Source organism: Micromys minutus (assembly GCF_963924665.1).
Source record: "Micromys minutus genome assembly, contig: SUPER_22_unloc_1, whole genome shotgun sequence".
Taxonomy (NCBI): domain Eukaryota; kingdom Metazoa; phylum Chordata; class Mammalia; order Rodentia; family Muridae; genus Micromys; species Micromys minutus.
The window spans coordinates 3523381-3542258 of NW_027667990.1; the positions used below are offsets into that span (position 1 = coordinate 3523381).

The 18878-nt window shown below is 42.6% G+C and overlaps 1 pseudogene across 1 annotated transcript in view; it reads left to right on the plus strand.

Moving 5' to 3' along the window:
• Nucleotides 1-2507: 2507 nt before the first annotated feature.
• The window catches only part of LOC308435405 (nucleolar RNA helicase 2-like), an 83060-nt pseudogene continuing 66689 nt past the window's right edge, over nt 2508-18878 (plus strand). Inside the window, exon 1 of the transcript in view lies at nt 2508-3158. The product of the transcript in view is annotated as a nucleolar RNA helicase 2-like (transcript). The remainder of the gene's footprint in view (nt 3159-18878) is intronic.

Genomic DNA, 18878 nt, shown 5'->3' on the forward strand with positions numbered 1-18878 from the left:
TGCAGAGCTTGAGGACAGGGATGGTGATTCCCCCAGAAGTGTTTTTATTTTCGAGAATAGATTTCGATATTCTAGGTATTTTGTTATTCCAGATGAATTTGGAAATTGCTTTTCCCAACTCTATGAAGAATTGAGTTGGAATTTTGATGAGGATTGCACTGAATCTGTAGATTACTTTTGGCAAGATGGACATTTTTACAATTTTGACCCTGCAAATCCATGAGCATAGGAGATCTTTCCATTTTCTGAGATCTTCTTCAATTTTCTTCAGATTCTTGAAGTTCTTGTCATATAGATCTTTCACTTGCTTGGTGATGGTCACACCAAGGTATTTTATGTTCTTTGTACCTTTTGTGAAGGGTTTCAATTCCCTACTTTCTTTCTCAGCCTGTTTATCCATTGTGTACTGGAAGGTGGTTGATTTGTTTCGGTTAATTTTATAGTCTGCCACTTTGCTGAAGTTGTGTATTAGTTGTAAAAGTTCTCTCGTGGAATTTTTGCGGTCACTGAAGTATGCTATTATATCTCCTGCAAATAGCAATATTTTGATGTCTTCCTTTCTAAAGTGAATTCATTTGATTTTGTTTTGTTCTCTAATTGCCCAAGACTTCAGTACTATACTGAATAAGGAGGGGGAGAGTGGGCAGCCTTGTCTATTCCCTGATTTTGTGGGATTGCTTCATGTTTCTCACTGTTTAGTTTGATGTTGGGCACTGGATTGTTTTATATTGCTTTTACTACGTTAAGGTATAAGCCTTGGATTCCTGCTCTTTCCAAGACTGTTATCATGAAGGGGTATTGAATTTTGTCAAATGCTTTCCCAGAATCTAATGAGATGATCATATGATTTTTTTATTTGAGTTTGTTTATATGGTGGATTATGTTGATGGATTTCCAAATATGGAATCATCCCTGAATCCCATGATGGTGAATGATCATTTTGATGTGTTCTTGGATTTCTTTAGAAAGAATTTTATTAGTTTTGCATCAATGTTCTTGGGGAGACTGGTCTTAAGTTCTCTTTCCTTGCAGAGTCTTTCCATGGTTTAGAGTAATTGTGGCTTTGAAGAATGAGTTGGTTTGTGTTCCCTCTGTCTCTATTGTCAAAAAAACCGCAGCTATACTCAGAAAAACCGCAGCCCCAGCTGATACCAGGAGCAGTGTCTTTGGAGCCGTGTCCTTAGACTCACTCCTGGACCACATTTAAAGTAACCAATTAAACCCTGTAACTATGCTTCTGCTTCTGTACCTCACTTCTGCCCCCCAAGCTCAAGACACAGACACAGATACAGGCACAGGCACAGACAGACACAGACACAAGAAGGCAAAGAAGTAGAAGGTGGAGCCTCAAGACGACCTTGCTTCTAAAACAAAGCCTTCAGGAAGAAAAAGGAGCCCTTGGGAAGAAAGCAGCCACTGCTAAAACCAGAGATTCAAACAAAGGAGCTTTCTGATCAAGAGGCAACCATTCCTGAGACCAAAGGAAAGAATAAAGGGAAGGAAGCCAATAGAAATGTGGGATAGAAAATCCTCAGGCTGAGGAATGGACTCTGCCATTCTAAAACAAACTCAAAATCAGTGAAGCTCCCAGTGAAGAAAGTAATAGTGAGACAGAAAAGGAAATACCCATGGAGCACAAAGAAAGAGCTCTCTTTAAGTTTTCGATATCTGAAGAGACTTTCAAAGATTGTGGGTGAACTTCCTATTTCCTTCACAAGCCAGGACATTCCACCATGTGTACACTGGGAAAGAATTAATTGCCTAGCCATGTACAGTAACCAAGAAGACATTCTCCTTTGCTATTCCTTTGAGAAACTTCATGGTCTGCGACAAGAGAGGAAGTGAGGCCAAGCCCCTCAGGTTCTATTCCTGGACCTAGAAGAGAACTAGCAAATCAAATGATCAGAGGCTACAGTGACATCAGCAAAAAGCTATCAGTAATTTGTTCTTCGGTTGGAACTACCTAAGGTGGTCATTTTGAAGGAGTGCATAGTGGGGGTGATATCTGTTTGGAACCCCAGGTTGTGGTAATACTATTTGGATATGGGTTTTGCTAATCAAGTGGAAGAAATTTTATGTGTTGCAAATAAGAAAGCTTTTGAAGACAACCCCCAAACACTGCCTTTTCTCTAAAACTTGACCTCATGGGATTTTAATGTTTTGAAGAAATACACAAAATGTGCACACAAACAGCTGGACCTGATAGGGATGAAGACTCAGGAAGCAGCCATAACTGTGGACACCTGGTGATTAAGTGTCACAGGACAGAGAGGGCAGTGGGGATTGTGGATGTGATCTGAGTGCACAGTGGTCATCTATGACACACACCCATCTTCTCTGATAAAAAGGAGGAGGTCAAGGAGCTGTTGCCTAACACATTCATAAAGCACGATGTCCAGTCTGTACATGGCTACATTACAAAGAAGCCAAAGGAAATCACACTGGAGGGTGTTTCAATGGCAATTTTCGAGTCTTGGTTGTAACCACTGTTACTGCCTAAGGTAGACATGGTGGTTCAGAGCTGTTCATCACAGGATGTGGAGTCTTACATTCATAGTTCAGGGCGTATAGGCAGAACTAGAAGGACAGGGGTCTGTATCTACTTCTTTCAGCACAAAGAAGAGGACAGTTACTATAAGTGAAGCAGAAATCAGGAATTAAATTTAACAAATAGGTACTCCTTGTGAAGAAGAAATAATAAATGTCTCTAGCAAAGATGCCAACAGGCTTTTGGATTCTGTGCCTCCCACGGCCATTGGCCATTTCAAGCAGTCAGATGAGAAGCTCATTAAGGAGAAGGGAGCTGTGAGGCTCTGGCAGCTTCTCTGGCCCAAAGCTCAGGGACCACATAGGTTGACAGTGCTCTCTGATCAGCTCCCATGTGGGTTTACTGACCCTGGTCCTTCAGTGCTTTGTTGAGATGTCCAACATCTGTAACTCTTGAACAAAACTTAAGAAGCTGCTGGCCAAGATCATTGAAGCCAAAGTGAAAGGAATGGTCTTCCTCAGAGGAAAACTGTGAGTCTGTTTTGATGTCTGCCCTGAAGCAGTTGCAGAAATACAGTACAACTGGCATGATTCAAGACACTGGCAGCTCACAGTGACCACTCAGCAGCTGGAGCTGGAAGGAACTCTGGAAGGATATCTAGATGGCAGAGGTGAGCAGGATGGCAGCCATGGTGCTTTCAGGGGACAGTTTTGTGGATGCAGGAACTATCAGAAACACAGGCAGGAACAGTGAAGAGGAGGAGGAACTTCAGACAAAGCTCAGAGGAGAAACAGGAGGCTGCAACAAAAGAAACAGATCCCAGAACAAAGGCCAGAGAGGAGTTTTAGTAAAGTAGTAGAGGCAAGAAGAAACTGTTCCTACTGGGGAGCCCAGGGCCCTTCCTGCTCTCAGAGTCCCAGTGCTTCCTTCCTGTTTGATCATTGCAGTTTGATTTGGCCTCCTTATTTGCAGAGGGAGGCTTCTGAACTGTCCAAGCACTTATCATAAACTGTCTTTATTTTGGAAAGTGATAGGAATAAATAAATTATCAATAAATAACCTGAAGAGGACTAAACAAGGGCTCTCCTATTGGACCTTCAGTGCACCTCCCAGGTGCTGCTCCTCTAACTGGAGGCTCATGAGCCTAAAGAGCTGGAGGGTGCAGAGCTGACCAAAGCTCTCTCTCTGGCTGCAGCTTTAATGCACTTCCCTGGTGCAGCAGATGCCCTCTGCAGCCTGTAACTGCTAAACAAGTAAATATCTGTCTTTTGATCTGCTAAAGAAGATAATTGAGGATAGTCTCATTTTCATGAGAGTGGAAATGTCCCTGTTGCTCAGAGTGGAAACAGCCACACTGCAGGATAACCCTATCTCCATGGTGAAGTTCATGCTCTAACCTCACAAAGAACCACTGTGATAGAAGAATGAGTGTCCTCGTATAAGACTGTGAACTGGCCTGTGAGCTTTGTCCAGTTAGAGCAGGAAGCTAATTTGGGTGACCTGTGGGACTCCTTCAGAGTTTTCTAGGTTGTTCATTTTAAGGTTGTATTATCTCACAACCTCTGTGCACCAGAGCACAGGGAACAGCCTCATGGACAGCAATTTGAAAACAGAGACTTTGAGAAGTCAGTAGAGTGTGGGTTTCTTACTTGGCCAGGGTTCATTTGGCACTGTGAAATTGGCCTGGCACCTGAAAAGCAAGGCTCTGGTTGCCATCAAAACGGTTACAATTAGCAAGAAGAACATCAGAGGGATCAGGACAGAAAGAGCAATATTGGAGACACTACATCATCCTTACATCATTTGCCTTTTCCAAGTCATAGAAACAGCAAGTAACATACATTTCATATTGTAATATGTCCCAGGAGGAAACTTATTTGAAATAGTAAAAGACCAATTCCGACTGTCTGAGGAGGAGGCAAAAAAAAAAAAAAAAACAAAACAAAACAAAACAAAACATTTGGACAGATAGTTTCGGGAATAAAATTCTGCCACCAACGAGATATTGTACACAACGAGATATCAAGCCGGATAACATAGTAAGAGATGCCAGAGGTAATATTAAAATAATAGACTTTGGCCTAGCCTGGAGATGCAGAACTGGGAGATTAATGAAAGTGCCACTTGGAACCAGAATATATTTTGCCCCAGAGCTTATATTAAGTGAGCCCTATGAGGGAAAGAAGTCGGATGCGTGGAGTTTGGGCGTTTTGCTGTTTTTTATTACAACCGGGTTCTTCCCCTTTAGAGGAAAGACCATTAAAAGAGATAAGTAACAATATTGTAACAGGGACCTATGCAGTTCCACGTTTCCTCCGGGGACCTATGCAGTTCCACGTTTCCTCTCTGGACAACTGGAGAACCTGATCCACCAAGTCCTCACGGTTTCCCCAGAGATGAGGCCTTCCATCAAAGAAATTGAAACCATCCATGGGTGAGGAAGTGAGAAATAACCATCTCGACCAAGATCGACTCAGATTTCAAAATTATCTATATGCTCTGTTACATGAGGTACAATGCCAGCCAGATATTGAATTCCTGCACAAAAGAAATATGATGCACCAATGGGTGCATATTTAACATTAAAAGAACATGTACACCTAGGGCATGAGCATGGATCTCCCTCTTCAGCCAAGGCTGTGGATCCCTGCCCTACATGATCCCCATCCCCAACACATACTCTTCCCCTAAAGAGAAGGGCCAGTGAACCAAACTTTGATGCCTCCTCCGCATCAGGCCCTCAGGAGAGCAGGGGCCTGTTCCACTGGCACAATCAGGACACAAGCTGGCCAGGAGTGTGTCCCTGCCCCCCATTGCTCAGCATTACCCCTGTAAGCAGAGCAGAGCTTCTAGCAGTGCCCCACATTCAACAGAAGTGGCTGGCCCATGTGTGTGTAACAACATATTAGAAATTGAAATACTCCCGCCTACTTCACAAGACTCTGACATGGAAATATCATCTCCCTGTAAGAAGATTGGGCAAGTGAAGAAACTTTGTAGGAGGAGCTGAAGTCTCATATCCAGGCCATAAAACCCATGACAAAGGAGGAGTGGGATGCACGACCGAGCATCATTCACAATGTAGTGGACCCAGAGACAGGACACACAAGACTCATCAAGGGAGACTTTGTGAGGTTTTAGAGGAGATCGTAACTGGCACAGAAAGATCAACAATCAAGCCACCCAAGGGGCGATGGGGGTGAGCCTGCTTCCCTGAGGGCCCCGACACCCCCAGGTGGCCTGAGGCTTCCAGGTGTTTCTTCATGTGGCTGGTCACCAAGGCTAGGCAAGATAGGTGGGACTGAGGGAGGAGGCCCCTTGTCCCTGAAGCCCCCAGTGGAGCAGTGATTGTCAGGCCAGCATCTTCCTGTGGAAGTCAGGAGTGGTGGGGCAGATATTACACTTTTACTGTTCCATGGAATTTTGATCCTTAAAATAATCACTGGTTTACACAGAATTCTGGAAACAACACAGAGCTACACCTGATGAGGAGACCCTGAAGGTTTCATCCCTCCAGACATTGGTTTTCGTCTGAAAAAAATCAATAGCTTTCCTCCTGTGTAGATGTGCCATGGCACGAATCCCACGCTCCTGTGCTGTACATACACAGCAAAGTCACTGTCTCCTGTACACCTCTTGGGCCAGCCAAGTGACTCTGAGTCTGAGTCCAGTTTGTCAGCTGCTCAGGCACAGAACCCCATGACTGGACAGCAGGCTCTCATCCAACACAGGGAAGTTGCAGAATTGTGGCCAGTGTTGTGTAGAAGGAAGGGCTCAGACACAGTGTAGGATTCCTATCCTTGTTTGCACAGAAATAAAATGGCTGTATGACCTTAATCTGAAAAAAAAAAAAAAAAAAGATTAGACACTTGCGCCCACCACAAAGAAAAGCAGATCAAAGCTGACATATGCTTAGGATTTGGAATGTCAACTCAACTCTCCTTGTCTAGTGAGTGTTTACACACTGTACTGTATCCGTAGGACCCGAGACAGAGCCTCTAAGCAAGTTGCAAGATATGGTTTATAATTAATAGCCAATGGCATCCTCAATAGCATGGAAAGAAGCTACAAGAAAATCTCAAACCCAGACTTCTGGGGGTAGAGGGACCAAGATCCAGAAAGGAAAGCCTCCTAATTAAAAACTCTTCCTGGAGAATTGCAGGTCTATAAGATGGATGCCCTCAGATGACTCTCGGTAAAATTCAAGTTTTCCATCTGAACAGGGATCTTATGAAGATTATGATGTATGGTTGGATCCAGGGAAAGATGCTTCCATTTGGCTAAATCTGAGATGTTAGGATGCTTTATTTACATGGGGGAGGATCTCTGGTGTTGTGGCTAGGTGGGTGACATCATGGTCCTAGTGAAATATTGTGTTCACTTGTTCTGACACCAGTAGGCATTGACTTGAATTGAACTAATGTCTACTCTTCTCAAAGAGAATTATTGTATTTTAAACATCCTTCAACCTAGCCAGTTCTTATGTCTCATGACAGACTCCATTGACCCACATAAAACTTCACACACACATACAAAATCCTGTCTTCTAAACAATACATGCGTTACAAAACTAAAGAGATGGTCCTCAAAATAAGACACTCAAAGTTAGGTACTTTGAAAAAGTGTTTCACAATATTGTTATCTGAAAATATAATTAAAATGTATTAGGTGGCATGTGCTCCATCCGTGACTAGTAACAGGAACCTAAGTGCAACAAGTGATGGGCAGGACAACAAGAATCATGGATGCTTACACACTGAAAGTGCGATGTAAAGAAAGGTCAGCCACCCTGGTGGCCAGCATGAAAGTTCCTCAGAACAAGTTGATTAGGAGTGCTGTCTGATCTGTCAGTATGATGCAGGGAAACTCAGACAGTCAGGACCATTGTGGCACTGTTCACTATCAGAAAAGAACACAGCCAGAATGAACTCCAACACCTGAGTGGAGATAAAAATCAGGAACTAAGCATATCATTAATGTTCTGTTTAGACTCTCTCCTCTCTGAGTTTGTGTGTGTGTGTGTGTGTGTGTGTGTGTGTGTGTGTGTGTGTGTGTGCGCATGCGCACGCGCGTGAATGTAGTTTTTGCATGAGATGTCTTATTTCCATTCTCTTTCCAGTGGCCTGTTTACTTTCCTGACATTGATTTTTGGATTTCCTTCCATTCTCACTGTGATGTTGTGTCATATGCATTACAAACTAGTATAAGCCTCCCTTTTCTTGCCCACTATATGTCCTGACTTCCCCTCTCAGAACTGGTCTACTCTTTTGTCTTACTGCTGTCTGAATATTACAAGTGGATTGAACTTTGTTTTAGGGCAGTTATTGGTTTCTCTTAGGAGTAGATAGTTTCTTGTTCATTTCTTCACAACCTTAACAGGATGATTCTGCCAGGAAGAACATTAAATTGCTAAAATAAAACATATCTGTCATTATGCCATGGAATATGAACCTTGAATTCAGATTCAGTTGCTGGTAGAGAACAGCAATATCAAAACTGATATAGTACAGGTACTTCACTGTGGTTTCCACATTAGTAATATTATGACTGTCAGGTCACTTCAAGGCAAGGGTAGGCTAATGTTATGAAGTCAAGCCCATATAACTATGCTCACTCCTGAGGTTTCTCTTTCTCAAAAGGCTGGACAAGAAGTGAGGCTGAGTATTTTCCTTGACTTCTGCTAACAGGTCCAAGAAAATCACAAAACATGGACTTGAAATTAAACCAAGAGAGAGACAGGAGGACAGTAGTTACAAAATAACAGCTTCATAGACCCTAGGGATAAAACTCCAGCCAGACTGCAGACTTTTATACATGGTGTTACTTTTTCTTATAATTTTCTCACAAATGCTCCACAAAAACAGAAGATGGACACTGACCCTCTCAATATATCTTCAGAGCGGCTCTTTCAACTTTTGCCTTCAGGGCCTTTTTCTTCCTTCTTATAATGCTAAGAATCTATTTAAGGGTTTGAATGAGGTTCAATCCCTTAGGATCATGTACTTCAGTATATGGTTCTTCGTTGGTAAATCTGTTTCAGAAGTATAATGCAGAGGGCTGGATCTCTGTCATCAGGACTCAGGATCTGCCCAGGAAAGGCTGTGCTCACAGTACAGCTGCACGGGCTCTTTTACAGCTCAACCAGTGCAGAGCTTGAGGACAGGGATGGTGATTCCCCCAGAAGTGTTTTTATTTTCGAGAATAGATTTCGATATTCTAGGTATTTTGTTATTCCAGATGAATTTGGAAATTGCTTTTCCCAACTCTATGAAGAATTGAGTTGGAATTTTGATGAGGATTGCACTGAATCTGTAGATTACTTTTGGCAAGATGGACATTTTTACAATTTTGACCCTGCAAATCCATGAGCATAGGAGATCTTTCCATTTTCTGAGATCTTCTTCAATTTTCTTCAGATTCTTGAAGTTCTTGTCATATAGATCTTTCACTTGCTTGGTGATGGTCACACCAAGGTATTTTATGTTCTTTGTACCTTTTGTGAAGGGTTTCAATTCCCTACTTTCTTTCTCAGCCTGTTTATCCATTGTGTACTGGAAGGTGGTTGATTTGTTTCGGTTAATTTTATAGTCTGCCACTTTGCTGAAGTTGTGTATTAGTTGTAAAAGTTCTCTCGTGGAATTTTTGCGGTCACTGAAGTATGCTATTATATCTCCTGCAAATAGCAATATTTTGATGTCTTCCTTTCTAAAGTGAATTCATTTGATTTTGTTTTGTTCTCTAATTGCCCAAGACTTCAGTACTATACTGAATAAGGAGGGGGAGAGTGGGCAGCCTTGTCTATTCCCTGATTTTGTGGGATTGCTTCATGTTTCTCACTGTTTAGTTTGATGTTGGGCACTGGATTGTTTTATATTGCTTTTACTACGTTAAGGTATAAGCCTTGGATTCCTGCTCTTTCCAAGACTGTTATCATGAAGGGGTATTGAATTTTGTCAAATGCTTTCCCAGAATCTAATGAGATGATCATATGATTTTTTTATTTGAGTTTGTTTATATGGTGGATTATGTTGATGGATTTCCAAATATGGAATCATCCCTGAATCCCATGATGGTGAATGATCATTTTGATGTGTTCTTGGATTTCTTTAGAAAGAATTTTATTAGTTTTGCATCAATGTTCTTGGGGAGACTGGTCTTAAGTTCTCTTTCCTTGCAGAGTCTTTCCATGGTTTAGAGTAATTGTGGCTTTGAAGAATGAGTTGGTTTGTGTTCCCTCTGTCTCTATTGTCAAAAAAACCGCAGCTATACTCAGAAAAACCGCAGCCCCAGCTGATACCAGGAGCAGTGTCTTTGGAGCCGTGTCCTTAGACTCACTCCTGGACCACATTTAAAGTAACCAATTAAACCCTGTAACTATGCTTCTGCTTCTGTACCTCACTTCTGCCCCCCAAGCTCAAGACACAGACACAGATACAGGCACAGGCACAGACAGACACAGACACAAGAAGGCAAAGAAGTAGAAGGTGGAGCCTCAAGACGACCTTGCTTCTAAAACAAAGCCTTCAGGAAGAAAAAGGAGCCCTTGGGAAGAAAGCAGCCACTGCTAAAACCAGAGATTCAAACAAAGGAGCTTTCTGATCAAGAGGCAACCATTCCTGAGACCAAAGGAAAGAATAAAGGGAAGGAAGCCAATAGAAATGTGGGATAGAAAATCCTCAGGCTGAGGAATGGACTCTGCCATTCTAAAACAAACTCAAAATCAGTGAAGCTCCCAGTGAAGAAAGTAATAGTGAGACAGAAAAGGAAATACCCATGGAGCACAAAGAAAGAGCTCTCTTTAAGTTTTCGATATCTGAAGAGACTTTCAAAGATTGTGGGGTGAACTTCCTATTTCCTTCACAAGCCAGGACATTCCACCATGTGTACACTGGGAAAGAATTAATTGCCTAGCCATGTACAGTAACCAAGAAGACATTCTCCTTTGCTATTCCTTTGAGAAACTTCATGGTCTGCGACAAGAGAGGAAGTGAGGCCAAGCCCCTCAGGTTCTATTCCTGGACCTAGAAGAGAACTAGCAAATCAAATGATCAGAGGCTACAGTGACATCAGCAAAAAGCTATCAGTAATTTGTTCTTCGGTTGGAACTACCTAAGGTGGTCATTTTGAAGGAGTGCATAGTGGGGGTGATATCTGTTTGGAACCCCAGGTTGTGGTAATACTATTTGGATATGGGTTTTGCTAATCAAGTGGAAGAAATTTTATGTGTTGCAAATAAGAAAGCTTTTGAAGACAACCCCCAAACACTGCCTTTTCTCTAAAACTTGACCTCATGGGATTTTAATGTTTTGAAGAAATACACAAAATGTGCACACAAACAGCTGGACCTGATAGGGATGAAGACTCAGGAAGCAGCCATAACTGTGGACACCTGGTGATTAAGTGTCACAGGACAGAGAGGGCAGTGGGGATTGTGGATGTGATCTGAGTGCACAGTGGTCATCTATGACACACACCCATCTTCTCTGATAAAAAGGAGGAGGTCAAGGAGCTGTTGCCTAACACATTCATAAAGCACGATGTCCAGTCTGTACATGGCTACATTACAAAGAAGCCAAAGGAAATCACACTGGAGGGTGTTTCAATGGCAATTTTCGAGTCTTGGTTGTAACCACTGTTACTGCCTAAGGTAGACATGGTGGTTCAGAGCTGTTCATCACAGGATGTGGAGTCTTACATTCATAGTTCAGGGCGTATAGGCAGAACTAGAAGGACAGGGGTCTGTATCTACTTCTTTCAGCACAAAGAAGAGGACAGTTACTATAAGTGAAGCAGAAATCAGGAATTAAATTTAACAAATAGGTACTCCTTGTGAAGAAGAAATAATAAATGTCTCTAGCAAAGATGCCAACAGGCTTTTGGATTCTGTGCCTCCCACGGCCATTGGCCATTTCAAGCAGTCAGATGAGAAGCTCATTAAGGAGAAGGGAGCTGTGAGGCTCTGGCAGCTTCTCTGGCCCAAAGCTCAGGGACCACATAGGTTGACAGTGCTCTCTGATCAGCTCCCATGTGGGTTTACTGACCCTGGTCCTTCAGTGCTTTGTTGAGATGTCCAACATCTGTAACTCTTGAACAAAACTTAAGAAGTTGCTGGCCAAGATCATTGAAGCCAAAGTGAAAGGAATGGTCTTCCTCAGAGGAAAACTGTGAGTCTGTTTTGATGTCTGCCCTGAAGCAGTTGCAGAAATACAGTACAACTGGCATGATTCAAGACACTGGCAGCTCACAGTGACCACTCAGCAGCTGGAGCTGGAAGGAACTCTGGAAGGATATCTAGATGGCAGAGGTGAGCAGGATGGCAGCCATGGTGCTTTCAGGGGACAGTTTTGTGGATGCAGGAACTATCAGAAACACAGGCAGGAACAGTGAAGAGGAGGAGGAACTTCAGACAAAGCTCAGAGGAGAAACAGGAGGCTGCAACAAAAGAAACAGATCCCAGAACAAAGGCCAGAGAGGAGTTTTAGTAAAGTAGTAGAGGCAAGAAGAAACTGTTCCTACTGGGGAGCCCAGGGCCCTTCCTGCTCTCAGAGTCCCAGTGCTTCCTTCCTGTTTGATCATTGCAGTTTGATTTGGCCTCCTTATTTGCAGAGGGAGGCTTCTGAACTGTCCAAGCACTTATCATAAACTGTCTTTATTTTGGAAAGTGATAGGAATAAATAAATTATCAATAAATAACCTGAAGAGGACTAAACAAGGGCTCTCCTATTGGACCTTCAGTGCACCTCCCAGGTGCTGCTCCTCTAACTGGAGGCTCATGAGCCTAAAGAGCTGGAGGGTGCAGAGCTGACCAAAGCTCTCTCTCTGGCTGCAGCTTTAATGCACTTCCCTGGTGCAGCAGATGCCCTCTGCAGCCTGTAACTGCTAAACAAGTAAATATCTGTCTTTTGATCTGCTAAAGAAGATAATTGAGGATAGTCTCATTTTCATGAGAGTGGAAATGTCCCTGTTGCTCAGAGTGGAAACAGCCACACTGCAGGATAACCCTATCTCCATGGTGAAGTTCATGCTCTAACCTCACAAAGAACCACTGTGATAGAAGAATGAGTGTCCTCGTATAAGACTGTGAACTGGCCTGTGAGCTTTGTCCAGTTAGAGCAGGAAGCTAATTTGGGTGACCTGTGGGACTCCTTCAGAGTTTTCTAGGTTGTTCATTTTAAGGTTGTATTATCTCACAACCTCTGTGCACCAGAGCACAGGGAACAGCCTCATGGACAGCAATTTGAAAACAGAGACTTTGAGAAGTCAGTAGAGTGTGGGTTTCTTACTTGGCCAGGGTTCATTTGGCACTGTGAAATTGGCCTGGCACCTGAAAAGCAAGGCTCTGGTTGCCATCAAAACGGTTACAATTAGCAAGAAGAACATCAGAGGGATCAGGACAGAAAGAGCAATATTGGAGACACTACATCATCCTTACATCATTTGCCTTTTCCAAGTCATAGAAACAGCAAGTAACATACATTTCATATTGTAATATGTCCCAGGAGGAAACTTATTTGAAATAGTAAAAGACCAATTCCGACTGTCTGAGGAGGAGGCAAAAAAAAAAAAAAAAAAACAAAACAAAACAAAACATTTGGACAGATAGTTTCGGGAATAAAATTCTGCCACCAACGAGATATTGTACACAACGAGATATCAAGCCGGATAACATAGTAAGAGATGCCAGAGGTAATATTAAAATAATAGACTTTGGCCTAGCCTGGAGATGCAGAACTGGGAGATTAATGAAAGTGCCACTTGGAACCAGAATATATTTTGCCCCAGAGCTTATATTAAGTGAGCCCTATGAGGGAAAGAAGTCGGATGCGTGGAGTTTGGGCGTTTTGCTGTTTTTTATTACAACCGGGTTCTTCCCCTTTAGAGGAAAGACCATTAAAAGAGATAAGTAACAATATTGTAACAGGGACCTATGCAGTTCCACGTTTCCTCCGGGGACCTATGCAGTTCCACGTTTCCTCTCTGGACAACTGGAGAACCTGATCCACCAAGTCCTCACGGTTTCCCCAGAGATGAGGCCTTCCATCAAAGAAATTGAAACCATCCATGGGTGAGGAAGTGAGAAATAACCATCTCGACCAAGATCGACTCAGATTTCAAAATTATCTATATGCTCTGTTACATGAGGTACAATGCCAGCCAGATATTGAATTCCTGCACAAAAGAAATATGATGCACCAATGGGTGCATATTTAACATTAAAAGAACATGTACACCTAGGGCATGAGCATGGATCTCCCTCTTCAGCCAAGGCTGTGGATCCCTGCCCTACATGATCCCCATCCCCAACACATACTCTTCCCCTAAAGAGAAGGGCCAGTGAACCAAACTTTGATGCCTCCTCCGCATCAGGCCCTCAGGAGAGCAGGGGCCTGTTCCACTGGCACAATCAGGACACAAGCTGGCCAGGAGTGTGTCCCTGCCCCCCATTGCTCAGCATTACCCCTGTAAGCAGAGCAGAGCTTCTAGCAGTGCCCCACATTCAACAGAAGTGGCTGGCCCATGTGTGTGTAACAACATATTAGAAATTGAAATACTCCCGCCTACTTCACAAGACTCTGACATGGAAATATCATCTCCCTGTAAGAAGATTGGGCAAGTGAAGAAACTTTGTAGGAGGAGCTGAAGTCTCATATCCAGGCCATAAAACCCATGACAAAGGAGGAGTGGGATGCACGACCGAGCATCATTCACAATGTAGTGGACCCAGAGACAGGACACACAAGACTCATCAAGGGAGACTTTGTGAGGTTTTAGAGGAGATCGTAACTGGCACAGAAAGATCAACAATCAAGCCACCCAAGGGGCGATGGGGGTGAGCCTGCTTCCCTGAGGGCCCCGACACCCCCAGGTGGCCTGAGGCTTCCAGGTGTTTCTTCATGTGGCTGGTCACCAAGGCTAGGCAAGATAGGTGGGACTGAGGGAGGAGGCCCCTTGTCCCTGAAGCCCCCAGTGGAGCAGTGATTGTCAGGCCAGCATCTTCCTGTGGAAGTCAGGAGTGGTGGGGCAGATATTACACTTTTACTGTTCCATGCAATTTTGATCCTTAAAATAATCACTGGTTTACACAGAATTCTGGAAACAACACAGAGCTACACCTGATGAGGAGACCCTGAAGGTTTCATCCCTCCAGACATTGGTTTTCGTCTGAAAAAAATCAATAGCTTTCCTCCTGTGTAGATGTGCCATGGCACGAATCCCACGCTCCTGTGCTGTACATACACAGCAAAGTCACTGTCTCCTGTACACCTCTTGGGCCAGCCAAGTGACTCTGAGTCTGAGTCCAGTTTGTCAGCTGCTCAGGCACAGAACCCCATGACTGGACAGCAGGCTCTCATCCAACACAGGGAAGTTGCAGAATTGTGGCCAGTGTTGTGTAGAAGGAAGGGCTCAGACACAGTGTAGGATTCCTATCCTTGTTTGCACAGAAATAAAATGGCTGTATGACCTTAATCTGAAAAAAAAATAAAAAAGATTAGACACTTGCGCCCACCACAAAGAAAAGCAGATCAAAGCTGACATATGCTTAGGATTTGGAATGTCAACTCAACTCTCCTTGTCTAGTGAGTGTTTACACACTGTACTGTATCCGTAGGACCCGAGACAGAGCCTCTAAGCAAGTTGCAAGATATGGTTTATAATTAATAGCCAATGGCATCCTCAATAGCATGGAAAGAAGCTACAAGAAAATCTCAAACCCAGACTTCTGGGGGTAGAGGGACCAAGATCCAGAAAGGAAAGCCTCCTAATTAAAAACTCTTCCTGGAGAATTGCAGGTCTATAAGATGGATGCCCTCAGATGACTCTCGGTAAAATTCAAGTTTTCCATCTGAACAGGGATCTTATGAAGATTATGATGTATGGTTGGATCCAGGGAAAGATGCTTCCATTTGGCTAAATCTGAGATGTTAGGATGCTTTATTTACATGGGGGAGGATCTCTGGTGTTGTGGCTAGGTGGGTGACATCATGGTCCTAGTGAAATATTGTGTTCACTTGTTCTGACACCAGTAGGCATTGACTTGAATTGAACTAATGTCTACTCTTCTCAAAGAGAATTATTGTATTTTAAACATCCTTCAACCTAGCCAGTTCTTATGTCTCATGACAGACTCCATTGACCCACATAAAACTTCACACACACATACAAAATCCTGTCTTCTAAACAATACATGCGTTACAAAACTAAAGAGATGGTCCTCAAAATAAGACACTCAAAGTTAGGTACTTTGAAAAAGTGTTTCACAATATTGTTATCTGAAAATATAATTAAAATGTATTAGGTGGCATGTGCTCCATCCGTGACTAGTAACAGGAACCTAAGTGCAACAAGTGATGGGCAGGACAACAAGAATCATGGATGCTTACACACTGAAAGTGCGATGTAAAGAAAGGTCAGCCACCCTGGTGGCCAGCATGAAAGTTCCTCAAAACAAGTTGATTAGGAGTGCTGTCTGATCTGTCAGTATGATGCAGGGAAACTCAGACAGTCAGGACCATTGTGGCACTGTTCACTATCAGAAAAGAACACAGCCAGAATGAACTCCAACACCTGAGTGGAGATAAAAATCAGGAACTAAGCATATCATTAATGTTCTGTTTAGACTCTCTCCTCTCTGAGTTTGTGTGTGTGTGTGTGTGTGTGTGTGTGCGCATGCGCACGCGCGTGAATGTAGTTTTTGCATGAGATGTCTTATTTCCATTCTCTTTCCAGTGGCCTGTTTACTTTCCTGACATTGATTTTTGGATTTCCTTCCATTCTCACTGTGATGTTGTGTCATATGCATTACAAACTAGTATAAGCCTCCCTTTTCTTGCCCACTATATGTCCTGACTTCCCCTCTCAGAACTGGTCTACTCTTTTGTCTTACTGCTGTCTGAATATTACAAGTGGATTGAACTTTGTTTTAGGGCAGTTATTGGTTTCTCTTAGGAGTAGATAGTTTCTTGTTCATTTCTTCACAACCTTAACAGGATGATTCTGCCAGGAAGAACATTAAATTGCTAAAATAAAACATATCTGTCATTATGCCATGGAATATGAACCTTGAATTCAGATTCAGTTGCTGGTAGAGAACAGCAATATCAAAACTGATATAGTACAGGTACTTCACTGTGGTTTCCACATTAGTAATATTATGACTGTCAGGTCACTTCAAGGCAAGGGTAGGCTAATGTTATGAAGTCAAGCCCATATAACTATGCTCACTCCTGAGGTTTCTCTTTCTCAAAAGGCTGGACAAGAAGTGAGGCTGAGTATTTTCCTTGACTTCTGCTAACAGGTCCAAGAAAATCACAAAACATGGACTTAAAATTAAACCAAGAGAGAGACAGGAGGACAGTAGTTACAAAATAACAGCTTCATAGACCCTAGGGATAAAACTCCAGCCAGACTGCAGACTTTTATACATGGTGTTACTTTTTCTTATAATTTTCTCACAAATGCTCCACAAAAACAGAAGATGGACACTGACCCTCTCAATATATCTTCAGAGCGGCTCTTTCAACTTTTGCCTTCAGGGCCTTTTTCTTCCTTCTTATAATGCTAAGAATCTATTTAAGGGTTTGAATGAGGTTCAATCCCTTAGGATCATGTACTTCAGTATATGGTTCTTCGTTGGTAAATCTGTTTCAGAAGTATAATGCAGAGGGCTGGATCTCTGTCATCAGGACTCAGGATCTGCCCAGGAAAGGCTGTGCTCACAGTACAGCTGCACGGGCTCTTTTACAGCTCAACCAGTGCAGAGCTTGAGGACAGGGATGGTGATTCCCCCAGAAGTGTTTTTATTTTCGAGAATAGATTTCGATATTCTAGGTATTTTGTTATTCCAGATGAATTTGGAAATTGCTTTTCCCAACTCTATGAAGAATTGAGTTGGAATTTTGATGAGGATTGCACTGAATCTGTAGATTACTTTTGGCAAGATGGACATTTTTACAATTTTGACCCTGCAAATCCATGAGCATAGGAGATCTTTCCATTTTCTGAGATCTTCTTCAATTTTCTTCAGATTCTTGAAGTTCTTGTCATATAGATCTTTCACTTGCTTGGTGATGGTCACACCAAGGTATTTTATGTTCTTTGTACCTTTTGTGAAGGGTTTCAATTCCCTACTTTCTTTCTCAGCCTGTTTATCCATTGTGTACTGGAAGGTGGTTGATTTGTTTCGGTTAATTTTATAGTCTGCCACTTTGCTGAAGTTGTGTATTAGTTGTAAAAGTTCTCTCGTGGAATTTTTGCGGTCACTGAAGTATGCTATTATATCTCCTGCAAATAGCAATATTTTGATGTCTTCCTTTCTAAAGTGAATTCATTTGATTTTGTTTTGTTCTCTAATTGCCCAAGACTTCAGTACTATACTGAATAAGGAGGGGGAGAGTGGGCAGCCTTGTCTATTCCCTGATTTTGTGGGATTGCTTCATGTTTCTCACTGTTTAGTTTGATGTTGGGCACTGGATTGTTTTATATTGCTTTTACTACGTTAAGGTATAAGCCTTGGATTCCTGCTCTTTCCAAGACTGTTATCATGAAGGGGTATTGAATTTTGTCAAATGCTTTCCCAGAATCTAATGAGATGATCATATGATTTTTTTATTTGAGTTTGTTTATATGGTGGATTATGTTGATGGATTTCCAAATATGGAATCATCCCTGAATCCCATGATGGTGAATGATCATTTTGATGTGTTCTTGGATTTCTTTAGAAAGAATTTTATTAGTTTTGCATCAATGTTCTTGGGGAGACTGGTCTTAAGTTCTCTTTCCTTGCAGAGTCTTTCCATGGTTTAGAGTAATTGTGGCTTTGAAGAATGAGTTGGTTTGTGTTCCCTCTGTCTCTATTGTCAAAAAAACCGCAGCTATACTCAGAAAAACCGCAGCCCCAGCTGATACCAGGAGCAGTGTCTTTGGAGCCGTGTCCTTAGACTCACTCCTGGACCACATTTAAAGTAACCAATTAAACCCTGTAACTATGCTTCTGCTTCTGTACCTCACTTCTGCCCCCCAAGCTCAAGACACAGACACAGATACAGGCACAGGCACAGACAGACACAGACACAAGAAGGCAAAGAAGTAGAAGGTGGAGCCTCAAGACGACCTTGCTTCTAAAACAAAGCCTTCAGGAAGAAAAAGGAGCCCTTGGGAAGAAAGCAGCCACTGCTAAAACCAGAGATTCAAACAAAGGAGCTTTCTGATCAAGAGGCAACCATTCCTGAGACCAAAGGAAAGAATAAAGGGAAGGAAGCCAATAGAAATGTGGGATAGAAAATCCTCAGGCTGAGGAATGGACTCTGCCATTCTAAAACAAACTCAAAATCAGTGAAGCTCCCAGTGAAGAAAGTAATAGTGAGACAGAAAAGGAAATACCCATGGAGCA